General features: G+C 44.5%; 1 protein-coding gene across 1 annotated transcript in view; it reads left to right on the forward strand.

Annotated features, from left to right (window-relative positions):
- Positions 1 to 369: 369 nt before the first annotated feature.
- LOC118503560 (actin-1) overlaps positions 370 to 7,249 on the forward strand; it is an 11,034-nt gene continuing 4,154 nt past the window's right edge. Inside the window, exon 1 of the mRNA XM_036036970.1 lies at positions 370 to 456. The gene's annotated coding sequence lies outside the window, so the exon portion shown is untranslated. The remainder of the gene's footprint in view (positions 457 to 7,249) is intronic.

A 7,249-nucleotide genomic window follows, 5' to 3' on the forward strand; every position in this document is an offset into this window, starting at 1 on the left:
ATGAAGTGGTTTAACGTTAAGTAAGAAGCTTTTTATTTTAATTCTAAACCGCTTAGATTAAAAAATAACGGAAAAATGAAACGTTTGCGACGATTAATTTAAAAATTTTACCTACAATTGCATACCTTTAGGCGTAATGCGCAACGAAGGTACATTTCGAGCAGATGGATGAATTCAAGCAGTTTAAACGCTCGATTTCGTTTATGTTTCCGCTAATTATTGTAGCTTTTAAAGTTCTGTAAAAATAAACGTATTTAAAACGTCCATTAACTCACTTTAAAATCGTATTGAAAAAGTTGAACGATTGTTCTAGAATCAGATAAGACAATTGGGTTGCCCGATGTGACGTCACCGCGAACCGAAGATGTCATGTGAAGCGTCTGATCATTTGTGACGTACTCTTCATCTCAAAGTCCTGAAACTGTAGCCGATTTCTCCTATTTTCATCAGTTTTAGGTAAGTAAATGCATCAGTCCTAGGCTAATTGCGATAGAATTGCTAAGGGAGTAATGAAGCTTGTTGTCAATAAGGAAATAACTGTTGCGATAATGAAGAATCGTTGCGTTCCAAGTGCGGTTAAATTTGCTTCATCTTCCAGGAATAATATCGGAGAGATAGCAATAGTCTTGTTATTCATTTCTAGTTTATAAACATCAACTGGGGAATCAACATTCCATTCCAATTATCACGTAGTATTATCGCAGAACAAAAGTATGCGAACACGCCCCTGAAGATGCTTCTTCCTGCTGCACCATCGGAATTCGGTATCCAAGGTTGCTTGGATTGTGTCTTTCCTATCAAGCAACGTGAAGCCCACTCTCCAGTTACTCTGGAACGGTTGCTTCCGGATAAGGCCTGGCAGGAAAAGGGGGTATTTGTTCCTTGCTGCTGCTTGACTGGATCCGGAAGAAAATGCTTGACGTGCAGATTTCGATCAGATCGCGTCACCGGATGATGTGATGGTGTTTGGAATGAAGGAGATAAGATTGTTAGAGGGAAAGAGCCACACACACGAACCAACAGGAAGGAACCGTAAGCTCATCTTACAAACTCAAATATGGTGGAATGTAGAAAACTTCCCGTTTATTCACGGTGGTCTTTAAGTGCTGCTTATAACTAATTGTAAATGTACAATACATCGTTTGCCCTACTTTCATGACCCGATGAAGCGCACATTACTCGAGACCACCGGTCTGTCGCGTGCTTGCAACACATTCAAAAACTCAAAACGGAATCACATTAAAATCGGGTGAGAGAGAAAGAAAAGCGCATCGATTTTCTTCAGTTCCAGTTTTTGAAAAGAAAAACGCACTAGCATTTAGTATGGAAATTTATACTACCACACCAACAGTTCGACGAAAAAGAAAACGCACCGATATGTCCATCCATACCACACACACACACACCTGATAATAGGAAATGGTGTGTGATTGGAGATGGTGCAAGTCACTTTCTTTTTCTTAAAGTCGCCGGCTTTTCGAACGATTCATCGTTCGATTTGTTTCATTGACCCCATAAACACACTCACCTTTCCCTTTGCTTCCTCGTCACATAAATGCCGGTGGCACGTGGTGTGTGTAATATAGCCGAAAAAGGGGAAGAGCTGTACCGGTTGCAATTTGGCACACACGCGGACGCACGGAAAAGCAAAAGGGTGCTGGAAGCGAATGACACTTTCGCGGCCAAAATCTATTGCCTTTTATGGTATGAGATGGTCGCTTTTGTTTGTAGGGAAAAAGAACCCTTTTCGCTTGTGATATGTTGATCAGCTTTGTATTGTAAAGTTAGGTTAGCCTAGGTTAGGTCAAGACAAAAAAGAGTCTGATTTGTTTAAATTGCTTTCAAACGCCAAAAGTAGCTATCTTTAATGTCCACGCGGAAGTCATGGCATGTACAAATTAGCTCAAGTTTTTTGGAAGGGGACATTAAGACTAAACATTCCAAAATTAAGATAAACTAATGGATATTTCACAAGCATCCTCTTTGTCAAGCGAAGTGCAAAGTAGATAGGAAAAAAACTTTTAAAACAATTCATAAGGCCACCAACCACCACAACAAAAGCGAAAAGACCATTGCGGTGCGGTGGCCAATCCGATAAGGAAAGTCTTGAGATGATGATGACGCCTGTCATGTTAGCTTTTTGTGGCTGTTGCACCGTTTCTCACTCTCTCTATCGCTCGCTTGTTTGCCTCGGTCCGATGCATTTGGCCACCGGTTTTTATCGTCCAACAAAGACAACTTTACCTTTCGGCTGCGTTGATAGCGGAGGAACGCTAATAATTATTATGAAAGGTGTTTGCATCCAAGATTGCTGTCCACCGTGCCAGCTCACGCTTAGGAACAAAGGTGCAAATGTGTGGACATTAAATTTTCACCATTACCTCCCCCCCCCTACCAGCGAAAGGAGATGTCTGTGACCTGTGTCAGCGAATGAGGGTAGCAAACATTGCCAAAATATTGTGAGCTTTAAATTAAAAATATATGATTCAGTGGTGTGGTGTCTTGAACTTTCCTCTTTAAGCGATTTGCGGTACCTTAGACCATCTTCGAGCAGTCTGGTATGGAGGTACGGACTTATTGGAATGCACATGCCAGTTTCTATGCGGTGTGATCTAATTTTCATCCTCTCTCGTCAAATGGTAAGAGAAACTTCTCATCTGCCCATGCTCGAAACCATGTGATCGAAAGGTCAACCATAAGCAATTATGAGTCGAGGCGTATTTAATTATGTGTACCATCCATGATGCACGGACGGAACCTTTGGTGGTGGTTCCTTCTTTTGCTTTCTTTTTCGACGCGCGAACCTTGAAGGGGAACTGCATGCCCGGTGTTGGCAGAAATAATTTTAGCCGGAGTAATGCCTACCAGCTCTAGAGCGCGCAGCATGGGGGAATACTCTGTGCAGAATGGCTGGTGCAGTTTGCACCGTTTTAGAGTACGTCCATAAAAGGGAACCCCAGTAGCATAGAGATTCGAAGGACCAACTGAACGATTTTTTTTAGCTCTTACTTCACTAAACATGATATTCTGTAGAATACGGTTATGGAAGGTAAAAATTGATTATCCTCTAGAATTAAACGAATGGATGTTGATATTTATCGATGCTTATAATAATTCCATTTAAATAATCCAAATAGACTAGCTTTAGATGGCGAACAAGCTAAGTCTAAAACAGCCTCTCATTGCTTACAATTTTGGGGTGAATGCTATAGTTTAACTAGGATTCTACAAAAATGTTTCCATCCATTTGCGGGAGGTCTTACACTATCACCTTCTTCTTCTTCTTCTGTGGCACTACAACCTCGAGAGGTCTCGGCCTGCCATTTCTGGCTTTCTGTGACTTAATTTTACCCGTAGAAAAGTAGTCAGCCTTTCGTACGGGGAGGCGGTCTGGATGGGATTTGAACCCCGGCCCTGCCGTGTGAAGACCGGCGCCGCTGTCGCCTCGGCCACCGGACCGCCCGCGGATATTTTTGGACATAAGCGATCAGTTGCTTATCCGTCTTCGATATGTATTGATTATACAAGACTCTGGGATAGAGATTTGGCTCGCAAAATTCTATTGATCGCAGCTTAACACGTTGTTGGAAGGCTTTTAGATCAAAGACGTCCTCAAAGACGTAAAGATATGTTTCACAATAACCATTAACTGCTCATTCACTGGGATTCCTTTGTCTCAGATATAGATACCGATAGATATAGATTTTTTTAAATACCTCGGAAAGACGTTATCAGTCTATAAGCGTCTTTATAGGCGTCTTCAGACGTCAATGTTGTTCATTGACTATTCGATCTTCGCACGGCAGGACTGGTGTTCAAATCCCATCCAGCTCGTCTCCCCGTACGAAGAGTGTCCCAAATGATCATGAGACCCATTCAAGTAACCGAGAGTCAGAAATGGCAGGCCGATACCTCCTCTCTAGGTTGTAGTGCCAAGGAAGAAGAAGACTATTTGACCATAAAGATCCCAGTCAAATAAATTGGTAATTCTGTAAGATTTTGTCAGTACGTAAAAAAACTTTACCAACTTATTTATGGACGGATGGGTGGATCGCAAGGACACCATTATTATTAATTTTATTGATTCATGATGAAGTCGCAAGGACACGAGGTCTGCTAATTTGAAAATATTAATACATGCGTTAATAAGAGCAAAACATCGGGAGCAATCAATTACCATAATTAAGCATTTAAGGGTACATTTTGCCCGTTCCCTATCCCTTTCCCCCCTTACCCGCTCGATATGATTAAACTGTTACTCAGATTTACACTCATTGTTACGATGATCGTGAAACGATCACGAATCACGTAAACCACCAAATGCCGATAGCATGTAAACAAATTGCAATTTAAATCACAGCTCACTCTCAGTTACTAATGCTGCTATTTTACTTTACCCCTCCGCCAGTGAGCGAGCATGCCCAACCGCATCCAAATTTAGCTCATTAATAATCATCTTCAGGTGATTGTTCGATCCTGCTGCTGCCAATACGATCACCATCTAACAAAACATCCGCCGAGCGAGGGTTGCCGGCGTCTTTTATCGATTCCTTCCGATTTTCGTGTCGCCACGAGCGATCGCGTGCTTTGCCCATTCTCTCGAGTTCGATCGGCCCGCTTGTGTCTGAAGAAAAGCGGTGTGAGAAGACGCATATGATTCACCCGTTTAGGGCAGGCATTTCTTCCGTCCGGTGCAAAGACCAAGAGCAGCAGACACACGATGCCGGCCGACTCTCCTGAGAGAGCCCGCTCGAGTGAGGCGCGAACCAGTTTTCCATTTTTCCTCGCCGCCCTACCGTTGGGCGAAGAGGTTCCGTTGCATTGGACGAGAAAGATTTTCACGGTTATTCATAGCTCTCCATCGCTGTTGCTCTTGCACCCCTTGCAATAAAAAAGGCCACACGTGTGCGCGGCGCTCTCTTGCGAGCGGGGTAGTAAAGAGCGAATGCGCCATGTTCCACACTACCATAAATGGTAAGATAGATGGTACGGAAAGAATTCATCACGTGTGAGTGATCGCACCAGAATTGGAGAGGAGAATCGGTTGGGCTGAGCGCGCAAAAGGTGGCGTGTCGGACACGACCCCCCTGGCCAAAAGACGGGCGACGAACTGTGAGCTGCTGTTGGGTGTGAGGCCTACCCGCGGAGGTTTTTATGTACAGCAGGCAATAATCCGATGAGCCGGGTAATAACGAAATCATTCGAAACTTTTGGGGTTTTTTTTATTATTACTGCTACGGATCGAACAGCGAGAAGGTAGAAGAAGGGTGAGAGAAGGGGTGTCGGGAACTCGAGTACCGTCCGGTGTGTAGGTCTAATAACCCCGATGTGTGCAACGAACCGGTGACATATAAACCTCGCCCGAGACTTCCTAAAGGCCACGACGAGTGCCTCTCATTAGCAACTAAATAAGGCGTACACGACGCCGGGATCATTGGAGATGGATTAATTTATTTTTGGCATTTTATAGACTCTAGATTTTAAACGTTCTCTCCCTCTATTTATTTTGAGATATCCACACACTTTGAGGGGGATCATTTTCTGCGCTGCTTTGGAGGCTATATTGGAAAATCTGACAACCCACAAAAGCATGCAACTGAAGGCGCACGAAGCCAACGACACAGCGCAGATAAATTTATCGGGAACGCAAACGCGACGGTTGCGGCGGCCTGATCCAATTCGCTATTCCACGCGAGCGGGTGCCAAAGACCTGGCTGCAAAGATGCACAACGAAACCCACCCCAGTGGCGTTGTTTTCTTTTTCACCGGCTGCCGAGAGCCCTTCCCGTTAGCGGCGGTAACGTGTACGAGCGAGCGACCACGGGCGCCCTCGTTTCGGGGGCTCCTTTCTACCGTGCGCGCGAGCTCGCGCCTACTTGTAAGTCGGTTGGTTCGGCCACCTTCATCTTTTGCTACCATAATGCACCACACAACGCCACGGCGGGCTGCCGGCGCTAAAGACCTTGAGGGAAGTGAGCAAAGAGATGTGGGAGCCGAGCTGAGCGAGCCCCGCTTAGAGGAGTTTGAAGATCTTCACGCTTTCCCTAAGCACTGCCGGCTGGACGGGCAGCGGGAGCCACATTCAATCCGTTCCATTCCGGCAGCTACGCGCGGGTGGACCGAAGGCACACAGGCCCGGCAAGGGGAAGGAGTAAAGTGGTTCCCTCGAAACGAAACGTGTGATGCAGTCGATCGGAGAGTCGGTTACCGTTTTTGGACACACGATGGTGCCTCCGCACAGAAATGCAATTTTTCTTCCGTCCAACACATTCATACGGGGCCAAGTTCGTTATGATGCGACAGATTCACGCGTACCTCTTTTTCTACTCAAATGCTCTCGGTACCAAAAATAGTTGAAAGGAAGCGATCGGGGAAGAGAGGGGCGTCGGATGGGGTGTAAATATCAAAATATCATCATACCCGGTCTAAACGTGGGAATATGTTGCTCGTTTAGAAGAAGGTTTCAATATTGCCCTCCATCGTTGGGAGGTAAAATAAATATCCCGTCGAGTGGCCAGGCTGGTCCATGAGGTGGGATATTATTAAAAATCTCTTATTGAGCTATAAATGTATTTTAATTTTGTTACTGGTAAATTAAAAGCAGTAAGTGTAATCCATATTGTAAGGAACAAGGAATGTGTGTATGGAAATTGAGATACCGGCAACGTAGGAATCTAAGGAATTTCGCGTTTGCTGATAAAATTCCTCGCAGGCTGATAAACAAGTAGTGACACATCTGGAATCAGTTGTCTGAGTTGCGGACCTTGATGCCATGAAGAATTCTGCTGAGAGGAGCAGAATTCTGATCGTGTTGAGTTGGCAACGATATCCGTTACTATACAACTTTGAATGCGTATCGCTGGAAGGTGGCTTTCGGAGCGATCATACATTTTTATTTTTAACATTAGGTATGAATACTAATAAATTTTAATCAATACTTAGTGAGGCGACTCAACAAGGCGCATTGCCCGTTAAATGAGCTTTGATAAGATTTGGTTAAGTGAAGTGAGGAAAAGACAGGAATAATTTGACAAGAGCTAGACCAAAACCGTGGATACAGAGAAAAGACATAAACTGATTGGTATAGCTTTAAATGCTTTTCTTCTTTTGCACTACAACCTCGAGAGGTCTCAGCTTGCCATTTCTGGCTTACTGTGATTGGATTTTATCCGTAGCTGGATGGTTAGTCCTGCGTACGGGGAGCCGGATCTGGATGGGATTTGAACCCCGGTCCAGTCGTGTGAAGACT

The sequence above is a fragment of the Anopheles stephensi genome, chromosome 2, assembly GCF_013141755.1.
Source record: "Anopheles stephensi strain Indian chromosome 2, UCI_ANSTEP_V1.0, whole genome shotgun sequence".
NCBI lineage: Eukaryota > Metazoa > Arthropoda > Insecta > Diptera > Culicidae > Anopheles > Anopheles stephensi.